This window comes from Anomaloglossus baeobatrachus, chromosome 4 (genome assembly GCF_048569485.1).
Source record: "Anomaloglossus baeobatrachus isolate aAnoBae1 chromosome 4, aAnoBae1.hap1, whole genome shotgun sequence".
NCBI lineage: Eukaryota > Metazoa > Chordata > Amphibia > Anura > Aromobatidae > Anomaloglossus > Anomaloglossus baeobatrachus.
The window spans coordinates 685,365,929-685,389,076 of NC_134356.1; positions in this window are offsets into that span (position 1 = coordinate 685,365,929).

Sequence of the window (23,148 nt, forward strand, 5' to 3'; positions counted from 1 at the left end):
TGTTACTTTTTCCCCAAGTTTTGCAATTTCACAAGGGACAAAAAGAGAAAATACACCATATAATTTATTGTGAAATTGCTCCTTAGTATGCTGATACCACATATGTGGTGGAAATCTACTGTTTGGACGCACAGCAGGTCTTGGAAGGGAAGGAGTGCCATTTGACTTTTTGAACTCAAAGTTGTGTGGAATACAGTAGAGAGCAGATGTCATGTCGCATTTAGAGACCCTCTGATGTGCCTAAACAGTGAAGTTCTCCTACAGGTGACCTCATTTCAGAAACTAGACCCCTCAAGGAATTTTTATCTAACAGACCTTGAACCCCCAGGTGCTTCACAGAAGTTAATAATGTTGAGCCGTAAAAATGAAAAATACATTTTTACCACAAAATTGTTACCAACCAGGTAGCTTTTTTTCCCCAAGGATAGCAGGAGAAAATGCACCATATGATTTATTGTGCAATTTCTTCTAAGTATGCTGATACCTCATATGTGGTGGAAATAAACTGTTTGGGCGCACAGCAGGGCTTGAAAGGGAATGAGCGCCATTAAACTGCAAAATTGGCTGAAATCATTAGCGAAAACCATATCATGTTTGCACAGCCCCAAGGGTGCCTAAACAGTGGAGCTCCCCCACAATTGATCCTATTTTGGAAACCAGACCCCTCAAGGAATGTATATAGATGGTTGGTAAGCACTTTTAACCCCTAGGTGCTTCAAATATGTTTTTTTAATCCCAAATATTTAAAATTCAGTAGGATAACAGGAGATAATGTAGCACACAATTTATTGCGCAATTTCTACTGAGTACACCAGTACCCCATATGTAGTCCAAAGCTACTTTTGAGGCACAGTACAAAGTTACTAAAAATATGCACAGCAGCACTTGGAAAAGCTAAAATATGTAAACATTGAATATAGGAATTTTGGCACTCTATTACTGCTATTGGAAAACATGAGATACTTAGTTTACAAATTGGCCAATTTGTGTAAGCCCGACAGCTGACGACAAGTCGTACCTCTTTTTGCCGGGATCCTATCCTAATACGACTCTATCTGGGTTAAAAAACCTACATGTAATGGACAGGTAGGATCCAGCTAGATGAACACGCTCAGGCTGGAGGGCACAGTGCTCAGTCAGAAAGGAATGTAATACAAATAGAGGCACATTAGGATAGGGTCCCAGCAAAAAGAGGCATGCCTTGTCGTCGGCTCTGGGGCTTACATAAATTGGCCAATTTGTAAAACTAAAGGGCGCTTTACACGCTACAATAAATCTTACGATGTGTCGGCGGGGTTACGACATCCGGCATCGTAAGTATGATTGTAGCGTGTAAAACCTCCGTGCAATTGAGATTGAACGAAAATCCGTTCATCGCATGCACGTCGTTCATTCCTCAAAGATTGAACATGTTCCCGAGGCAGCACACATCGTAGTGTGTGACACCCCGGGAACATTGAACGACAGCTTACCTCCGTCCGCGGCTCTCGCCGACAATGCGGAAGGAAGGAGGTGGGCGGGATGTTTACGTCCCGCTCATCTCCACCCCTCCACTTCTATTGGCCAGCTGCCGCGTGACGTCGCTGTGACGCCGAACGTCCCTCCCACTTCAGGAAATGGATGTTCACCGCCCACAGCGAGGTCGTATGGATGCGTAAGTACGTGTGACAGCTTTTAATCGATTGTGCGGCACGGTCAAAAAATTGAACGTGCCGCACATACGATGGGGGAGGGTCACATCGCATACGATATCGTATGCGAAATTGAAAGGTGTAAAGCAGGCTTTAAGGCGCTGAGATAAATCTGTGGCAGATCTGTGGTTGCAGTGAAATTGTGGACAATCAGTGCCAGGTTTGTGGCTGTGTACAAATGGAACAATATGTCCATGATTTCACTGCAACCACAGATCTGCCAAAGATTTATCTCTGTGTGTGACAGGGCCTTCAGTAGCTCATTTTTTCCAGTAGCAGTAATGCAGTGCCAAAATTCCTATATTCCATGTTTAAATATTTTAGCTTCTCTGAGTGCTGCTGTGCACATTTTTTGTAATACCCCATATGTGACAGTACAGTACTGTTTTGCAGCATCACAGGGCTCGGAAGGGAAGGCACGCCATTTGATTTTTGGAGCACAGATTTAACTGGAATAGTAAACAGACTCTATATGCAGAGCCCCTAAGTGCCAGAACAGAATAAATACCCTCAAGTGATGACATTTTGGAAATTTCACCCTTCTGGGAGTGATGATTTAGTCTCATGGTGTCCAACGCAGTTAATGTTGCATAATTAAAAATTGCAAATGAGACCTTGTTGTGCCCAGTACATTGTAGTGCCCGTACATCATGACTAGCTCATGTGTCTGGAAACCTGCACTCTGTAAATTAAACAGGCTCTCCCTCACTACAATATTGCCAAACATGTGGATGCTAACTGTGGTGTAAGCACATTGTGGAGATAGAAAGAGAGGGGGGAATTTGGATTTGGGAGCACAGATTTTGCTGGATTTTTTTTTTGGGGGGGGATGAGGGGGGTTTCATAGCATTTTTTCAGAGTCTTTGTGCTACCAGTAATGTGAATCCCCATTTGTTTCTGTTAACAGTTGATGATGGATCTCAGTGGGAACTCTTGGCTTTGTGGATATAGTTGAATGCTATCTGGTGGTGATTTCCGTATAGAACATTGCATTGATCAGGTCACATTTATTCTGTGCTCTATGCTCAGCACTTACATCAGGGTTTCCATCTACATCTTCAAAATATGTGAGACAGGTGAAACTCACGATGGATCCATTCATAAATGAGGCAGCAGAGTTATTCCGGACTCCATTTGACCTCTGTTCAGTACTGATAGTCTTTTCAAAGTTGAACAAACTGTTGATGACCGCATTTTTGTGCATGCCTAAAAATAGTGTAAAAAGATGGACAACACCAAACCAGACGTGAGGTCAAAGTCACTTCTTCTGCCTCATTACAGTGAATTTTCCTTTGGGAATTTTGTCTGAATAAGGTTTTTCAGGTATTTAAGGTATGTGCCCACAATCCACACAAGCTGCATGCTGGACACAGTCCGTCTTCTCTTGCGAAGATGCAAATGTTCTCTGCAGGAAACCGCAGCTGCCCGTACCCACGGTCATGGCTTGAGGTGCTGTGGAATTTCGCTCTGTTTTCCCAGCGGAGAACACTTGCATCTCCATAAGTATAAATTGACATTCTGCAGAAAGGAAAACTGCGTCGCATGTCAGTTTACGCTGCAGACAAAAGGAACACAGTAGGCATGAAATTTCAATAAATTCCATTCACTGTGCTTATACTGTACTGTAGCTTTTTGGATACAGTGAAAATATTCTGATTGTGAGCATGTACCCTTACATGTATTCCCCGGTGTAAGCGCTCAGCGTAGAGTGCAGAATAAGTATAAGCTGCACTGTTCTGTGATCTTTTAGAGATAGCATGAACAGATCAACAGCAGCTGATTAATTGGCTTTATTTACTAGCTGTAGTACCTGGGCATTGCCCGGGATAGTAACTGTGTCTTTGTCTCTCTCCCAGTCTCTGTCTGTTTGTCTTTGTGTATCTCTGTCTTTCTATGTCTGTTTGCCTGTATGTCTCTGTCTGTCTGCGTGTTTGTCTCTGTGTGTATGTCTCTGTGTCTGTGTGTTTGTCTCTGTGAGTTTGTCTCTGTCTGTCTTTCTGTCTCTGTCTGTCTCTGTCTGTCTATCCATGTGTGTCTCTGTCTCTGTCCATGTATGTCTCTGTCTCTATCCATGTCTGTCTGTCTCTATCTCTATGTTTGTCTGTCTCTCTCTATCTCTGTGTCTGTCTCTTTCCCTGCTTGTCTCATTCCAGGTCTGTCTCTTTTCCCGTCTGTCTCTTGCCATGTCTGTCTCTTTCCCTGTTCCTTTCCCTGTCTGTCTGTGTCTTTCTTCCGCTATCTCTTTGAGTGTCTGTCACTCTCTCTGTCTCTTTCCCTGTCTGTCTCTGACTGCCTTTGTCTCTTTGACTGTTTGTCTCTCTTCCTCTCTGTCTCTTTCCCTGTCTGTCTGTCTGTCTGCCTCTGTCTCTTTGACTGTATGTCTCTCTCTCTGTCTCTTTCCCTGTCTGTCTCTTTTCCTGTCTGTATGTCTCTATCCCTGTCTCCCTCTCTCTGTCTCTCTCTCTGTCTCTTTCTGTCTCTCTCTATCCGTCTTCCCAACAACATCTTATTACCTCACACATAAGCTTCTTATACTAACACTTTATTTTGTTCCTATAGCAACCAATCAGAGCTACTATTAATAACATATAGCTTGCAGCTCCATTGACTTTAATGGAGGCAGATTTTTTGGGGAGTAACTGCAAAGTGCGGGGTTAGATTTTCCAGTCAAAACATAGTCTATGACGTTCACTGAGTCACATGGGATGTCAGTGCAAAATATTGTAAATGCGACGGTGCGGATTCCTTTAGCGGACAAACACACATACATACACACACACATACACACATACACTCAGCTTTATATATTAGATTTTGTACGCTGTTCACCTTGTGGTATAAGTGATTAAGCGGCTTTATTCTTCAGGTCAGTACGATTACAGCAATACCAGATTAGTATTTTTTTTAGGTTTGGTGATCACACTGAAAATGCTTTTTTACAAAATAAAGGTTTTTGCATATTTTTTGCTGACAGAGTCAGGTGAGGACTAGAGATGAGCCACCCCCCTAGAGTTCGAGTTCAGTTCGGTTCGTCGAACGGTGCCCCGTTGGACAAGCCGTTCGACGAACCGTTTGACGGACCTCTCGAACCCCATAGGAAACAATGGGAGGCAATCACAAACACCTAAAAACAACTTGAAAACACCTTCAAAGGTGTCCAAAAGGTGACAAACAACTCCCAAGACAACACAAACACATGGGAAAGTGCAAGGACATATACTCATGTGAAAACTAAACAGCTGGACGACGAAAAAGAGTAGGACACACAGATATAGGCATGGCACGCCCTTCTAAAGTCAGGAAAAACACAGCAAGGAGACTCCAAGCTGTCTCCCTTTTTTCCCAAAATTGTGCCCCACACACACCCACCCCTTCAGTGGCAGCACTTGTGCCCCAGTTGTACACTTCACAGGTAGATTTGCTTCAAGCACATTCCAAAATACGCCAGCCTTAACTGTCCCCAGGATGACACCGGGGTAGGTAGCAAAGTCTTTGCTGATGCATGATTTGTTCATCTTGGCTCATTTTTAAAAACACAGCAAGCAAGGGTTACTCCAAGCAGAGTCATCCTTTTTTCCAAAAATTGGGCCACACAGACACCCCATCAGTGGCAGCACTTGTGCCCTAGTTGCAAACAGGATGTTTTGATTTGCATCAAGCACATTCCAAATCCACAAGCATTTCCTCTCCCCAGGATGACACAGGGGTAGTAAATTCCTTGTGGATCCATGACTTGTTCATTTTGATGAACGTCAGTTTGTCCACATTGTCACTGGACAGACTCGTGCGCTTATCTGTCAGCACACACCCAGCAGCACTGAAGACACGTTCAGAGACAACGCTGGCAGCTGGACACGACAAAATCTCCAAGGCGTAAGTGGAGAGCTCTGGCCATTTTTCAAGATTTGAAGCCCAAAATGAGCAAGGCTCCATTTGCAAAGTCATGGCATCAATGTTCATTTGGAGATACTCCTGTATCATCCTCTCCAGCCGTTGACTATGTGTCAGACTTGTTGTCTCTGGTGGCCTTGCAAAGGACGGTCTAAAAAAATTATGAAAAGATTCAATAATATTGCTGTTACCAGCACCAGATACGGTGCTACTGGTACGGGTAGACTGTTGAAGATGACGAGACCGTCCCATGTTTGTCAAGTTACAACTGGGAGATTCACTCCCTGCACCTGCACGGTTGTTTGGTGGAAAAGCCGAGCTAAGATCGAGTAACAGCTTCTGCTGATACTCCTGCATACGTGCGTCCCTTTCTATTGCTGGAATTATTTCACAAAATTTGGACTTGTCCCGGGGATCTAATAGTGTGGCAAGCCAGTAGTCATCATCACTTCTAATTTTGACAATACGAGGGTCATGTTGGAGGTAGTGCAGCAAGAAGGCGCTCATGTGTCTTGCGCAGCCATGCGGACCAAGTCCACGCTGTGTTTGTGGCATAGAGGTGCTAACCGTTCTTTCTTCCTCCGACATCTCCCCCCAACCTCTTTCAACTGAAATTTGACCAAGGTCTCCCACATCCACTGAGTCTTCCATGTCCATGGACAGTTCGTCCTCTATTTCTTCATGTTCTCCTGCACCTTCCTCAACATTTTGCCTGCTACCATGCACCCTTGTTAATCCCTCTCCCCCACCGTCCCATGCCTGCCGCGTTGGTGATGATGAACGTCTGGACCTTGGTGATGTTGTTATCCCTTGCACATATGAATCCTCATGTACTTCCTCCCCTTCCTGTTGAACCACCACCTGACTCCGAATAGTGTTTAGTGTGTGCTCCAGCATGAAAATGGCTGGAACTGTCATGTGGAAAGTCGAATTCCAGCGTGTTGGCACATCGCATTTCAGGCGATGAACCGGCAGGCCGAAAGACTTCTGGAGCGATGCAAGTCGCTCAGCTGCGGCGGAGAACGGCGGAATTGAGCAGACAGTTTTCATGCCCTGTGCAGAAGGCCATTTGGCTGGGATAGTGTGTTAAAAATTGCTGGACAACAAAGTTCAACTCGTGAGTCATACAAGGCAGATGTCCAGGCCGCACCCAGGTCTGCAGCATTGTCACACACGGCCTTACCAGGCTGCAGGTTGAGTGAAGACAACCATTTATGAAACTCGGACCGCAGAGCTAACCACAACTCAGCCGCTGTGTGACTCTTATTTCCAAGACATTTCAAGCTAAAAACCGCCTGATGCCATTGCGCTCTGCTTCCAGCATTGTAAGGAGGTGTGCGTGATTCCTTGTACGCAGTTACAATGCTGGTGGCCTGACCAGACAGGCTTGGAGCGGAGGTGGAGGACCCAGACAAGGTTGAGAAGGCAGAAGCGTTGGAGGAACTTATACATACAATAGGATTGACGCACAAGTCGTTGGGACGGCAAGACTTGTTCAGCAGACCCTTCTCCATCTATCACCATAGTTACCCAGTTCCCAGTCAGCAACATGTAACGCCCCTGTCCATGCTTACTGGTCCAAGTATCGGTGGTGAAATGCACCCGTTCACACACAGAGTTTGTCAAGGAAGCGGTGATGTTGTGTGCGACATGCTGGTGTAGCTTGGGCACACCTTTCTTAGAGAAGTAGTGGCGACTGGGCATCTGGTACTGGGGCACAGCGACGGACATAAGGTCTCGAAAATGCTGTGTGTCCACCAGGCGAAAAGGCAGCATTTCGGTAGCCAAGAGCTTACAGAGGGATAGAGTCAACCTCTTAGCTTTGTCATGGGTCGCAGGAAATGGCCTTTTATTTGACCACATCTGAGGGACAGGGATCTGGCTGCTGTGTGTAGACGGTGGTGAGTAGTGTGTCCCTGGAAAATGCAGGTTTGTGAGGAAAGTGCAGGCGTAGACATGATGTTGCCTTCATCCAACGTTGGTGCTATCGATGTCTGAGAGAGCTGTACACACTCACTTGTTTCCCCTTCCAAACCAACTGACGACCTACCAAGCAAACTGCCTGTTGCGGTTAGAGTGGTGGAAGGTGTGCGTGGAAAACAAGGTGTGACAGCTGTCCCCACAGTCATAGAAGATGAAGAGCGTGCGGATGCACTGGAAGGGGCAGGAGGTGGTTGGCCCGCTCCGCTAGGCCGCATTGCAGCACAGTGAGCTTCCCACTGGGAATTATGCTTGGTATTCATGTGATGATTCATGGAAGAAGTTGTCAAACTGGTGAGCTTTTTGCCTCTACTTATAGATTCCTGACAAATTTTACAGCTCACATGATTTGGGAGATCCTTTGCAAGGTCAAAAAAGGACCAGGCTAGGCAAGGCTTAGAGGGCATGCGACCTGCTGATCCACCCCGACTAGTGCTCAGAGGCAGAGTGGTGGCTGATGATGCAGTTGTTGACGTGCTACCAGTGCTCCGACTCTGTCCAGGAAGGCACAAGGTAACTTCGTCGTCAGTTGCATCCTCCTCCACCGCCTCTGTTGACCTCCTCAAGTGCCTGACTGTGGGTTGACAGTAGGTGGGATCTAGAACTTCATCATCAAGCATTGTGTTTGCTCTCCCCTCGCCCTCAGACCTAGCCTCTTCCTGCCGTGATCGAATATTTAAGTTGTCATCCCAATCTGGTATTTGCGTCTCATCGTCATCAGTATGTTGCTCATTGTCTCCACCAACAGGTGTTACAGTTTGGGAATGAGGGTGTACATTATGCTCATAAACTTGGTCATCAGGGCCTGAATCTGAGTCACAAAGCTTCTGGGCATCACTTTGGTGAACTTTTGTTCCCGGACCGGTGATAGGACCAGGCTGCTGACCAACCTTCTTGACAGGTCCAGGCACCTAGCCTCAATCTCCTGCGACAGGGGGTCCAACTCCTCTAGGTCCAGATCACCGTTTGTAACCTAGTCAGCTTTTCCTGGGAGCCGCTACTCCCAGCTTCCTCTGAGCTCCTCCTCACTTCTACACTCCTCACCTCCACTCCCTAACCCTAGGTGGGCGACTCTATTCCGCTCAAGCCGCCACTGGTGTATCTGGTGGGTGTGGTGTAGGGTGTATCTAGATTTGATTTGCTGTTGGAGGCAGCACTGTAAGATGGGGACCCAGAACTATGAGGGATTTGAATACTGCATGGAAGGACAGCTTGTGCAGTACCCTGTGACGACCTAATAGTCCAGGGGCGTCACAGCTGCATAGAGAAAGACTGAGTGATCATGCTGCAGGCTTTCCGTAGTCTAGTGACCTGGAGGCCATCATGTCATAATTACCTCGGGTCACCATGACAACAATCGGGCCTTTGCGATTACATCACGGAGGTATCAATCGGAGGGAAGTGGCAGTGTGATACCTCTCCAAATCCCCTAAGTAGTGCAATCGATATTGATAGTGGCATTTAGGGGATTAAACAGCCAGGGACAAATAACGAAAGCACAAAAAAGAAGAGTTGTCTGGTCCTTTGAGAATTAATGTCAATCCAAAGATTAAATTTATTTACTGTCATCCATGAGGACAACTCCACCATTTATACAAAAACCTGAGATCTCCAAATTAAAATCTGGAAATCTGGATCATTTATTTTTGATTGCGATCCCAGAAGATGTCGGCCAAGTGTGAACGGCACTGAACCGGTCGTGTAACAGATTTCGAGATAAGACACCTCCAGTTTTTTTTGTTTCCATGTTTGTGCATCACATCAATGGATAAAACATGAACAAATCCTCTTTATTGATGGTTTGCACAAATCAATGTTATAATACGATCTATAGACGATTAATCCAGTCTGGACTTTACATGGGCTTCTCCGTGGTCGTCATTCCTCGATTCTGATAACCAAGGCTTTTACATCATCCCATAGTCTTTGTGCACAATATCATATCGTTTATCATACTTATTTAGTCGAGTTACTCAAGATGAGAGCCGCTCAGTGGTTATCCGTGGTATGGTCGCTTTGTTCAGTAATAAGATATATGAGAAATTATACTAATCAGTCCATTATTAATTACTTTATTCTAGCCACCTAGACCCAAAATAAAATATGTGCACCCTAACTACTGAAGATTAAATGGAATTTCCGGTATTGGTTAACCTCTGTCCCATGGTTCTTGTTTTAACTGTGCTTAACTCACTCTCCTCAGGTCCAGGACTGAGTCTCCACCACCGCCCTTAGTGTCTGTTACTATCATGTTGACACTACTGCAGCCAATCAGTGAGATTAGCGACTTTCAGTAGCTCCTGCCACTAACTCGGGCAGAGACGCTAAGCTCAGTTACCGACTGCACTGCTTTCGATGTGGTGTCAGCACTGCAGACGACAAAAGACGCTGCAAGCAGCAATGGCGACTCAGTGCTGGACCTGGGTAGGGTCAGTAGAGCCTAATTCATTTGTTTTTTAAAACAAATTGTAGCCAGGGGACATGGATTTTCATAAACCATATAACCCCTTTAAATGGTTGTCCACTACTTTTATATTAATGGCCCATCCTTAGGATAGATCATCAATGTCTGATTGGCAAGGATTTGACACCCCGCACCCCCACCTGCCAGCTGTTCTTGGTGCCAGTGGCGGTAGTAGCTGGCAGCTGAATGTGCTCAGTTCTGGAGTTGCCCCTTCAACTGATAATGGTCTACTCCAGGGACTGCACTTCTGCCCCCCATTCAAATCAACAGGAGGCGAATGTGCAGTACCCGACCGCATCTGCAATCTGAACATGGGGCAACTCTGAAACTGACTATCTACGGCCACCTGCTACTACCGGCACCAAGAAGAGATGATCGGCGGCGGTGCCGGGTGTTGGGCCCCCAGTTGATTAGAAACTGATGACCTCTCCTAAGGATAGGCAATCAATGGACAAGTAGTGGATAATCTCTTTAATGTTCTTATCCACCAGACAGAAGATCACACTGGGTAGTCGATAACATAATGTACCCTGAGCTATCAGACACCTATGTATTACAAGTGTTGATCTACTATGAATCAGAAGTCTAGGTAATAATTAGAACACCGGCCTCTTTGGTTAAAAAGTTGCCAATGCCAAAACATTGTTCGAATATCTTATCTGATAGTTGTTTCAACCTGATGAAAAACTCTCCGAAGTTGACCACAGCCAAACCCAATAGAGAAGTACTGTAATTAGAGATGAGCAAACCCGAACTGTACATTTTGGGTTTCTATCAAAATCTGGATGTTCAGGGCTCGAAACCGAGCACAGTCTTTGAAAAAAAAAGCCCATGTCTGAGTCTGGGTGCTTTATGTGTTCTAACCTCCTCATCGTGCATCGGGGTGGTACGGTACTCTTGGTGCTCAGCCCAGTGAGAGCCGCTTGCAGTCTCTGGATGGCTCTTACTGGGGTAAAAACAACATATTTGGATGTTGCCTGTAAAATACCCCCCTCCTTCACTTCCCGAGAAATGCTCTGTTTTTTTTTTTTATACGGTTTGTCACAGTTGAAGTCACCTACGATAAAAATGACAGATTCCTTGAAGGCGGGAAAACTAAAAAAATGTTTTTTAGGTGGGAAAAGCAGTGTATCAAATACTTATTTTACTCACTGTAATGGAAAACCCAATTTACCCACCCCAACAAGAAAGCAAAGTATCTTGAGGGTTCAACATAGCCAAAAAAAGCAACACAGTCCAATAGAAACCAGTAAAAAAAACTATTAAGTGACGTAAAACAGGTTGACACTGACACTACGATGCTCGCTCTCCATGTCCTTGGACATCTTTTGTGGCATCTATATATTCAGACCCCACCAAAACTCATGCAAGGAACATGAGTGAAAAAATAGAGGACAAGCATAGATCTGAATCAGCCATGGTCCAGCCTACAGCTGGGTGGGTGGGGATGAGACATTACAGTTAGAGATGACCGGACCCGTGGATGTTTGGGTTTGCATAGTTCGGCCGGACTTTACTTAAAAGTTTGTTTTGGAACCCAGACTAAACCTGAACTTGTACCTGGACCTCAAACCTCCCTTTAAGACAAGGGAGACCTGGACTAACAGACTTGACTTGAGTAATGACTATAATGGAAGTCGGGCAGTTTGGCTCTCCGCCCAGGACACATTATGTCCGAGAATGTCGTGTTATACCCTGAAAGAGCCATTCAGAGGCTGCGACTGGCTCTCACTGGGGTGCCGCACACATCATGCAGTGATGCGAGCCTGTATATTGTGCCCGTTGTTTTTCAGAATATCCGAGCATCCGCAATACTCATCCGTGCACCCAGAGTACCCAAGTGGCAGCTCGGAGGAAGTCACCCTTATCTTCAATCCAGTTAAACATAAAATTTAGAAACTACTTAGGACTACGAATTAGCAAAATGCTTGGTGCTCGAGAGGTCACTAAGTGACATCAGCATTTTGATGCTCAGGTGTTCAGTACTTGTTTACAGAGTATAATGGAAGTCAATGGGGAACTAAAGAAAATCTTCTGTAGACATGTCCATTTTTCTCCGCACGGATGTGCTCCGTGTGACATCAGTGTGACACGCACCGGAGAAAACCACGTTTCTGTGAAATAATCTTAATTACTTACCGGTATTGGTATTTTCAAGAGCCCATGACAGCACCACCTGAGAGATAGGTTCCGCCCACATCAGGACAGGAAACCCACTGATAAAAAGGCGGCACCTCTCCTCCACATCAGTAGGTTTTCAGAGCCAGAGAGGACCAACAAAACACAAACAACAGATTAATCATACCACCCAAGGAAAACACCATTAACTCTAACACTCCCCGAAGAGTGCCCACAACCAGTGAATAGGGGGGGAACTAAGGGTGCTGTCATGGGCTATTGAAAATCCCATTACCGGTGAGTAATTAAGATTTTTCCCTGCAGCCTATGACAGCACCACCTGAGAGATTCATATAGACTACCACGTTAGGGAGGGACCACCACCTGCAAGACCCATCTCCCAAAGGAAAGGTCAGTTGTGGAGGATAAGTCCAGCCTATAGTGTCGAAAGAGAGTACCAGGAGACAACCAAGTAGTTGCCCGACAGATCTGGTCAATAGAGGCATCATCCCTCTCTGCCCAAGACGTAGACACTGCTCTAGTGGAGTGCGCCCTTATGCCCTGAGGAGGAGTGGTGTCTTTAGCCGAGTACGCCAAGATGATGGCATCCCTGACCCATCTGGCCAAGGTAGCCTCAGAAGCCCCATGTCCCCTGGATTGCCCCTGAAATGTGACAAACAGGACTTGAGTTTTTCTCCATTCCTTAGTCCTATCTAGGTACGTGAGTAAGGCCCTCCGGACATCCCGGCTGACCACGAAGTTCACTCACCCCCACGACTCCTGGAAATACCGGATCTGGAGGCGGATTCTTTTCTCCCTTGGTCCTCTTGGGACCCACCGACCGAACGCTGCCCGGACTGGAAACAGCATTCCTGGAACGATCCGCTGAGCCGCGTTCTGAGCCACTCTGCGGTGACTCCTTGCGCTGCTCTTTGCTGCGGGGTGAATCGCCTGCCATAATACAAAAAATGGAGGAGAAAAACTCACCAGTCCCAGACGCTGGCCACATTTTAAAAGGAGATCCCCGTTAAATGGGCACCGCCATCTTGGATCCTAGTTCACATGTGTACACCAGTCACTTCCTGGTCGCACTGCGCACGTCACCAGGGTCCACGCGTCACTTCCGGCCGGAGCTTCCTGCTTCACTCCAGCGTGCTGCACAGCAGGGACAAGCCTTCCAGCGGCCCCCATGAGTGCGCACATCCCTGGAGCGACGCCGGGACGAGCTCCCTCTCCAGGCCCGCGCCTCACCGCCGCAGAGGTCTGAGACCGAGGGGGGGTGCATCCAGGCCCGAACACTGGCTTCTGGTAAGTACCAGGCTTCCACACCGGGTCGGACCTGGGACAGCAATGGGTTGTCAATACCAGGACAGGAAACCAAACTGATGTGGAGGAGAGGTGCCGCCTTTTTATCAGTGGCTTTCCTGTCCTGATGTGGGCGGAACCTATCTCTCAGGTGGTGCTGTCATGGGCGGCAGGGAAAAAAATAAATTTCTATACTCACCTTCTCTAGCTCTGCTGTCTTTGGCCGCTGCTGTCACTTGCTTTTGACCCCCGCGCATTATGCTCATTGCATATTCACTGCACCGAGGACCGGAAGCAGCAGCAGAGGGGAGTCAGCAGGGCCGGAGACTGCAGAGCAGAAGACATCAGCACTATGGACAGCAGCGCAAGGGACAAGTGAGCAGAATGTTCCTGTTCTCCATGTATTATCACGGGTAGCCTCCGATGTCTCTATCGCTGTGCTGCGCATGCGCGAGAGCTATGGCTATCCGCTCTCGCGCATGCGCCGCTGGCATTGACTTCGGGAGTGGTGGTTGATCTGTGGGCCCACGGCGAGTGTGCGCATACACTGTGGGCGCAGTCATGGGATTGGGAACGTGGTCACATGGTTTATCCATGTGACTCTTCCTCATAATGATGGGGGCTTCTGGCAGGTACATGCATGCTCCGAATAGTGCGGTCATGTAACCCGGATTGCGGTCACATGGCTCCTCTACATGACTATTTAAGGGCCATGTTTGTAAGCAGACGCCATGATCCTTTGCCTCCTCTGATGAAGCTTTATAATTTCAATATGCGAAACGTACGTTAGGTCTCCTTGTTCCTCTGTGGCCTCTTCTTTTGCCTACACCACCACAGGTTCAAGTAAGTGTTATTATTGTGCCTTTGGGCTATTTGCCCCTTGTCTGTCTTATGGTCGACAATTATGCCTCTGTTTACATGCATGACATTTTTCTGTCACTCCCTATTGTTTGTAGGGCTTTTGTAAACTTGACTTCAGACTTTTTACAGTTGCACTTACTTCTCTCGGTGGTCTGGTTATATACCATTTAATACTTATTTACCTTTCACCTTTGTAGTGTACCAGTTATTCTGGAAAGAACAGGCCTCTTATTTTTCCTATGTCTTGGATCCACTTTCATACCAATGTTTGTTTTTATCTGGTTTTACATAAATAAAGTTTTGTAATTTCTCCCTCTCTCAATTTCTTTGTGTGCTTTTGTACTCCATGTTCTGCTTTTTTTCATTTCCGGAGTTTTTTTTCTCTGCCACTTTATGTCCTTATTCATTTCTTGTTTACAGGGCCTAAATTTATATGAGCCATGTTTGTATGGAATTTTGTTTTGCTATCACGGGTAGCACACAGAGAACACTCATGTGCCAAAATCACGGCACACGGAGGGCCATACGCACCGTTCACACGTCAGTGCAAAACGTGTGTGGTTTTTCACAGACGAGTGAAAAAGGCCTTAAACTGAGCATTTCAGGGGAGAACTGTTTTTTTTTTTTTTTTGGAAACACTACATCTGTACATGTTGTTTGTACCCCAGAGAGAGCTATTAAAGGGAAGGTGTAAAAAAAAAAAAAAAAATCAATAGCTGAAAATATGTAAAGTATTAATGTTTTAATGTTTTGTTTAAATTATATTAGTTCTAAACTGAACAAAATATAAAAAAAATAATTTTAAAAGTTAAATATTTTCCACTCTTAAACACTAGGGGGAGCAGCTGCTGAAATCCTGCTGTTGAGCTACTGTAGAGCTAGCTCACATTACAGCTGCAGTAAAGTGGGCAGAATCTTCTCTCCTGTGTGTGATGTCACAGCTCCCCCTTCCAATATGGGTGTTTCCAAAAGGATAAGAGAGAATGAAGTTTAGGATCACAGTGTGGAGCCATTTTGTTGGTGAGAGCAGAGTGATCCTAATATGTCTAAAGTGTCACCAAGGACAGCTGTATAGTGTATGGTGCTCCACTGTATACTGTGTCCCACTGTAAACTATTCCCCATGTACTCTGCCCCCATATTCCTGTGCTCCCATATTTTGTGCTCTGAGCGCTGAGAGGAGGAACTGCCGAGACACCAGGCTGACAAGAGAAGCTGCTGGGAGCAAAGGTCCAAGGTGACACACAAGGAGCGGCAATCTGCAGCCTGAGCCCGGCACTGCGCTACAGATGTCACGCCGTGATCACCACTCAAGCCGCATGCACTCACCTCAGACCACCTCCCCTGGCAGCCTCTCCTGTCAACCTGGTGTCTCGGCCGTTCCTCCTGTCAGTGATCAGAGCACAGAGCAGTGAGGAGGAGCTGTTGGGAGCAGAGGCCAGAGGCAAGCACATGGGGGGGGTTGGACAGAGGCCAAAGGCAAGCACATGCGTGGGGGAGCAGAGGCCCAAGGCGTGCACAAGTGGGGGGAGTGGATGCCTGAGGCGAGAACACGCAAGGGGGAGAGGAGGCTTGAGGCAAGCACACACGGGAAATGGAGGCCTGAGGCAAGCACACGCGGGGGGAGCAGAGGCCCGAGGTGAGCACATGTGGGGGTGCGGTGATCGTAGTGTGACTTCCACATCACAAACCAGGATTAGCCACAGATCACCACCACCACCACCGTGCTCCAGGGGACATTTCATGCTGTGGGCCCCGCAGAGATGGCAGTGGTCTCCTCCCAGAGCTGTGAGCCCAGGGAGCATGTCAAGGTGACAGCAAGTGCAGTTTGAGTCTAAAGGCCGCTTTACATGCTGCGATATCGTTACCGATGTAGCGTGAGTACCTGCCCCCATCGTTTGTGCATCACGGGCAAATCGCTGCCCGTGGCGCACAAAATCGCGCTGACCCGTCACACTACTTACCTGCCTAGCGACGTTGCTGTGACCGGCGAACCGCCTCCTTTCTAAGGGGGCAGTTCATTCGGCGTCACAGCGATGTCACTAAGCGGCCACCCGATGGAGGGAAAGAGGGAAAGAGGGAAAGACGAGGAGGACGAGGAGTCCTTACCGTCACCTGGACGTATATTATCCATTTTTAATTCTGTCATGTTGGGAGGCCTGCAAAAAAAGTCATGACAATTAGTGCTGCTTTTTAAGAGCTGATGTAGCGAGACATGGGCTTGCTTTTTTTTAAGTTGTAGTTTTAGCTGCAATTCATCTTATTAATATTGATATAATGTTTTATTTTGGGAAATGCTGAAACAAATTATTACTAGGTGTCCTGTCTTTTCTTTCTATAGTTAAGTTCTCACAATGAGTTTTTGACGCTGCATATTTTCACTGTGCCAAAACTGCTGTCTTCCAGTTCCAGCAAAGTAGATGGGATTTATAGAAATCTCCTGCCCACTGTGCTTCTTTATGACCCAGTGTAAAATAAACCCATAGTCCTCCATATACTATAATTAGGAACCAAAATTATTTCTATTTGCCAAATGCCAGAATAATGAGAGAGAGAGAGAGAAGGGTTTCAAGCATTTTGATTATTTTCTGCAAAGTGAGAAGTTTCCATACACTAGTACTATGCCTTTAAACAATATGGGACCGCCCATATGATGATGTCATGTCTTTGGAAGCTTCTGATAGGTTTATTGGTAACATCTGGGTTAATTTGAGACACACCCGTGGATGTATTGTAATGCACACCTGAAACACACGGAGTCTTTGTGCAGCATCATGGGAAAGTCAAAAGAAATCAGCCAAGATCTCAGGAAGAGGATTGTGACTTGCACAAGTCTGGTTCATCCTCGGGTGCAATTTCTAGATACCTGAAGGTGCCTCGTTCATCTGTACAAACAATTATACACAAGTACAAACAAGATGGGAATGTGCAGCCATCATACCACTCAGAAAGGAGACGGGTTCTGTGTCCCAGAGATGAACGTGATTTGGTCAGACATGTGCAGATCAACCCAAGAACAAAAGCAGAAGACCTTGTGAAGATGCTGGCGGAAGCTGGTAAGATTGTGTCATTATCCACAGTGACACGAGTACTGTATCAACATGGGCTGAAAGGCCACTCTGCAGGAAGAAGCCATTACTCCAAAAGAAACAGAAAAAATCCAGATTAATGTTTGTAAATGCACACAGGAACACAGACCTTAAATTTTGGAGACGTCCTGTGGTCTGACGAAACTAAAATTGAACTGTTTGGTTAAGGACCATTGTTACGTCTGGAGGAAAAAAGGAGTAACTTTGAAACCTAAGAAAACCATACCAACTGTGAAACATGGGGGCGGCAGCATTATGTTGTGGGGTTGTTTTGCTGCAGGAGGGACTGGTGACTTGACAATATAGATGGCATCATGAAGAAAGAAAATTATGTGGCAATACTGAAGAACACCTCAAGACATCAGCCAGGAACTTAAAGCTTGGGCAGAAATGGGTCTTCCAAGTGGACAATGACCCGAAGCTACTGCCAAACTGGTTAAAAAGAGGCTTAAGGATAAAAAAAGTCAATGTTTTGGAGTGGCCATCACAAAACCCTGATCTCAATCCTATTGAAAATTGGCGAAGCTGAAAAGGCCGGAGCGAGCGGCGACCTCCAAACATGGCTCAGCTTAACCAGGTCTGTCAGGAGGGATCGTCCCAAATTCAATCAACTATTGTGAGAAGCTTGTGGAAGGATCCAAAACGTTTCCCCCAAGTCACACAGTGTAAGGGCAATGCCACCAAATACTAATGACATGGAGGAAACTTCACTGTGCAGAAAGGAAGAAAAATGCCTGAAAACATTCTCTCTGCAGATGTGTATATAAAGAGCGGAGGGAAAAACCTGCAGATGTGTCTGTATAGAGAGCGGAGAGAAAAACCTGCAGCTGTATCTATATAGAGAGCGGAGGGAAAAACCTGCAGATGTGTGTGTATATAGAGAGCAGAGGCAAAAACCTGCAGATGTGTCTGTATAGAGAGCGGAGGAAAAAACCTGCAGATGTGTGTATATAGAGAGCGGAGGGGAAACCTGCAGATGTGTCTTTATAGAGAGTGGAGGAAAAAAAACAATATTATTTTCAGCAGTCAAAAGGTGTTTGATGGAAACTGTTAATGTGTGATTGGTGTATGGGGCCCTGAAATTTCTGGTGTCACCCCAGACAGCAGGATCTTTGCTGCTTTTTGGTTCCTGTCTCAGGTTGCACAGATAAAACACTAGAGATCAAAATTTGAGCACAATGTCTGATCAGTTGCTTGTTTCAGAAATAATGTAATCTCCATTGATGATCATACTTTGGTTTTGTGTAAGGGGTGCACCATGCCACTAGAGCAGGGTAAGGGGTGCACCGTGCCACTAGAGCAGGGTAAGAAGGACACAATGCCACTAGAGCAGGGTAAGAAGGGCACAATGCCACTAGAACAGAGTTAGGGGTGCACCATGCTACTAGAACAGGGTAAGGGGTGAACCATGCCACTAGAACAAAGTAAGAAGGGCACAATGCCACTAGATCAGGGTAAGGGGCGCACCATGCCACTAGATCAGGGTAAGGGGTGCACCATGCCACTAGATCAGGGTAAGGGGTGCACCATGCCACTAGATCAGGGTAAGGGGTGCACCATGCCACTAGATCAGGGTAAGGGGTGCACCATGCCACTAGATCAGGGTAAGGGGTGCACCATGTCACTAGAGCAGGGTAAGGGGTGCACCATGCTACTAGAACAAAGTAAGAAGGGCACAATGCCACTAGATCAGGGTAAGGGGCGCACCATGCCACTAGATCAGGGTAAGGGGTGCACCATGCCACTAGATCTGGGTAAGGGGTGCACCATGCCACTAGATCAGGGTAAGGGGTGCACCATGCCACTAGATCAGGGTAAGGGGTGCACCATGCCACTAGATCAGGGTAAGGGGCGCACCAAGCCACTAGAACAGCGTAAGGGGTGCACCAAGCCACTAGAACAGCGTAAGGGGTGCACCATGCCACTAGAACAGGGTAAGGGGCGCACCATGCCACTAGAACAGGGTTAGGGGTGCACCATGCGACTAGAACAGGGTAAGGGGGGAAGCATGCCACTAGAACAGGGTAAGGGGGGCACCATGCCACTAGAACAGCGTTAGGGGTGCACCATACCACTAGAACAGGGTTAGGGGTGCACCATGCCACTAGAACAGGGTAAGGGGTGCACCATGCCACTAGAACAGGGTAAGGGGTGCACCATGCCACTAGAACAGGGTTAGGGGTGCACCATGCCACTAGAACGGGGTTAGGGGTGCACCATGCCACTAGAACAGGGTAAGGGGTGCATCATGCCACTAGAACAGGGTTAGGGGTGCACCATGCCACTAGAACAGGGTTAGGGGTGCACAATGCCACTAGAACAGGGTTAGGAGTGCACCATGCCACTAGAACAGGGTAAAGGGTGCACCTTGCCACTAGAACAGGGTTAGGGGTGCACCCACCATGCCACTAGAACAGGGTTAGGGGTGCACCGTGCCACTAGAACAGGGTTAGGGGTACACCGTGCCACTAGATCAGGGTTAGGGGTGCACCATGCCACTAGAACAGGGTTAGGGGTGCACCATGCCACTAGAGCAGGGTAAGGGGCGCACCATGCCACTAGAACAGAGTTAGGGGTGCACCATGCCACTAGAGCAGGGTAAGGGGTGCACCATGCCACTAAAACAGGGTTAGGGGTGCACCATGCCACTAGAACAGGGTAAGGGGTGCACCATGACACTAGAACAGGGTAAGGGGTGCACCATGACACTAGAACAGGGTTAGGGGTGCACCACGCCACTAGAACAGGGTAAGGGGTGCACCATGCCACTAGAACAGGGTAACGGGTAAACCATGCCACTAGAACAGGTTTAGGGGTGCATCATGCCACTATAACAGGGTTAGGGGTGCACCATGCCACTAGAACAGGGTTAGGGGTGCACCATGCCACTAGAACAGGGTAAGCGGAGCACCATGCTACTAGAATAGGGTAAGGGGTGCACTATGCCACTAGAACAGAGTTAGGGGTGCACCATGCCACTAGAAAAGGGTTTTACAAAAGATCCAAAGTTTATCACCATAAAACCTTTATTTTGCCCAAAACGTGATGATGATAATTAGAGAACAGCAAGGAATGTAGAGAGTCAGTAAATGTTCTGCAGGTAACAGTCACAATCAGTAGGACGTGCACCGGCTGTCACTGGGAATGACTTCAGCACATCTGAAGCCACAGATCACCAGTCTCTCACACTGCTCTGGGGGGACTTTGGCCCACTCTTCTTTCAGTCTCTTCCACAGTTCTTTGACTGTTGTGGTTTTTTTGGCCATAACTTTGTCACCAAGGATTTTCCAGAGGTTTTCTATTGGGTTTAGATCAGGACTGTAGCCATTTCATTGTTTCAAGGATCTGCTTTCCCCGTTTTGCTGTGTGACAGAGGGCATTGTCCTGCATGAAAATTGCTGCTGATTGAGTGATGGACACAAGTAAGGAACCATGTGTGGTGGAGAAGGTTCTGTTCCACACTTGCATTCACTCTGCCATGTAGCTGTATGAGAGGTCCAATCACTTGTAAGGCCACAGCTAGAATATGGGATCCACATTTTAAAAAGGACATTCAGAAGTAAAGCGGGCTTTACACGCAACAATATCGTTAATGTTTTATCGTCGGGGGTCACGTCGTTTGTGACGCACATCCGGTGTCATTAAAGATATCGCAGTGTGTGACACTTATGAGCGACCTTAAACGATCGCAAAAGCGTTCAAAATAGTTTGCCGCGGAGAGGTCGTCCTGAAACAAAAAAATCGTTTTCTGCTTATTAGCGATGTTGTTTGTCGTTCCTGGGGCAGCACACATCGCTGTGTGTCACACCGCAGGAGCGACGAACATCTCCTTGCCTGCCTCCATCGGCAATGCAGAAGGAAGGTGGTGGGCGGGATGTTACGTCCCGCTCATCTCCGCCCCTCCGCTTCTATTGGGCGCCTGCTGTGTGACGTTGCTGTGACGCCGCACGAACCGCCCCTTAGAATGGAGGTGGTTTGCTGGCCAGAGCAACGTCGTTCAGCAGGTATGTGCGTGTGACGCTGCCATAGCAATAATGTTCGCTATGGCAGCGATCACCACATATCGGCCGTACGACGGGGGCGGGTGCTATTGCGCTCGACATTGCTAGCAAATGCTAGCGATGTCAGAGTCAGTCAAAGGCAGCAGCTGGTTTCTTGCAAGGAATCGAGGCCGCCCGTATGATGAGAGGTGGAAAAAGGTGGTTTTTTTTCTTCTCAAGAACTTCTCAATTATCTGCCTGGATGTTCAAGTGCAGCTTGTGAGACTAATATGTTATTCAGCATATAGCCAAAAAGGGGTTGTCTACTAAAACCAAGTTATCACCTATCCACTGACTTGAGCCAACTGGCAGAACTTTTATGCTAATCATCCGCTGCCTCATTAATTCCCTAAGGCTCAATTTTTCTAGTAGCTCCATAGAGACTGAATAGTGCAGCAAGTTGTCGCCCGACTTGCTGATCCACTATATAAAGGGGATAAATGTGTCACTTTGGGGAATTAAAATGTTCCATTCTGCTGATCAGTGCAGGTCCCAGTGCTCGGACCCCACCAGTCAGTAAGTTATCTTGTAGATAGGTGATAACTTATTTGGACCTTTTTTAAGAAGAAGGAGGAAGCTTCTGCCCCTGGAGCCAGTGTTGGATCATTCCAGTTTCCTGCAGAGGCTTCTCTTCTGGGACCACATGATCAGGACAGAAATCAGGTCACAAGTAAAGTTTTCATAACCAAAGTATATTTGCAGGTGGATATTTATCTGCACCTTAGAAGTAACAGGAACATTTATCAGTAATGTGGATGGTGCACGTTGTATGGTGGATCTGGCACAACTTCTGGTACAGATGTACCGCCCCCATGCCAGCGGCTGAGCTGTTCGGATCCGAAACCGCGGTGGCTCGAGGGGTCTCCGGACCCGGGGGTTCGCGCAGTCACTCGAGTTTGAAAAGGGGGGTATATACAGGGGAGTTAGAAGTTTGTGATGCCACCCACCAGTGCGTGGTAAAATGGAGTACCACCACTGCTGTTGGGAGCACCCGGTGGCAGTGGTATGGCAGCAAGGTGTTTAACCCCTCCGTGGATAGGGCGTTTGTGCCCCGGGGCTCGGTGGTGGTGCAGGAGGGTGCCGTTGGAAAACGGAAGGGTCACTGCGTACTCACTCAGTCCAAGAATACTGACACCGATAGCTTGTAAACCAGAATTCTGAGCACCGCTGCAGCAAGGAGGAAGCATGCTTGGATCCGTGCACTTGGTGTTGCTTGTTAGCCTGTGGCCTTTTCCGTGGCACCTTCTCACTTGTTGGACCCTATAGTCTGGAAATAATCGGGTCCCGCTCACCCGTATGGCTAACGGAGTGAGCTTGCTCTCAGGGTTCACGCTTGGGATTTTCTCGACTGTGTTTGGGAAAGTCCTATCCCATTGGTCCGCTAGTACCCCGATTTTGGAGCAGGTGAGGGATGAATCTTGAAGACTTCACCCCCGTCGGGTAAATTACCAGGATGCTTGAAGCTACTTCCCGGCCTAGGGTCCACGTATCCCGTTGTTCCCTGGCCCCTGCCCAGAGATGGCTCAAGGCCGCCGGCTGCCCTCCTCGGCAAGTCCGTGCCCCTTGACACGATCCCCTGCGACCGGGGGTTCCAGCTCCTCCCAGGCCCAGACCAACGTCTGCCACCTAGGATTCTACTCGGAGCCCAGCTCCTCACCCTTCCCTCTCCACTTCACACACTGCTCCTCTTTGACACTTCTCACCTCCCTT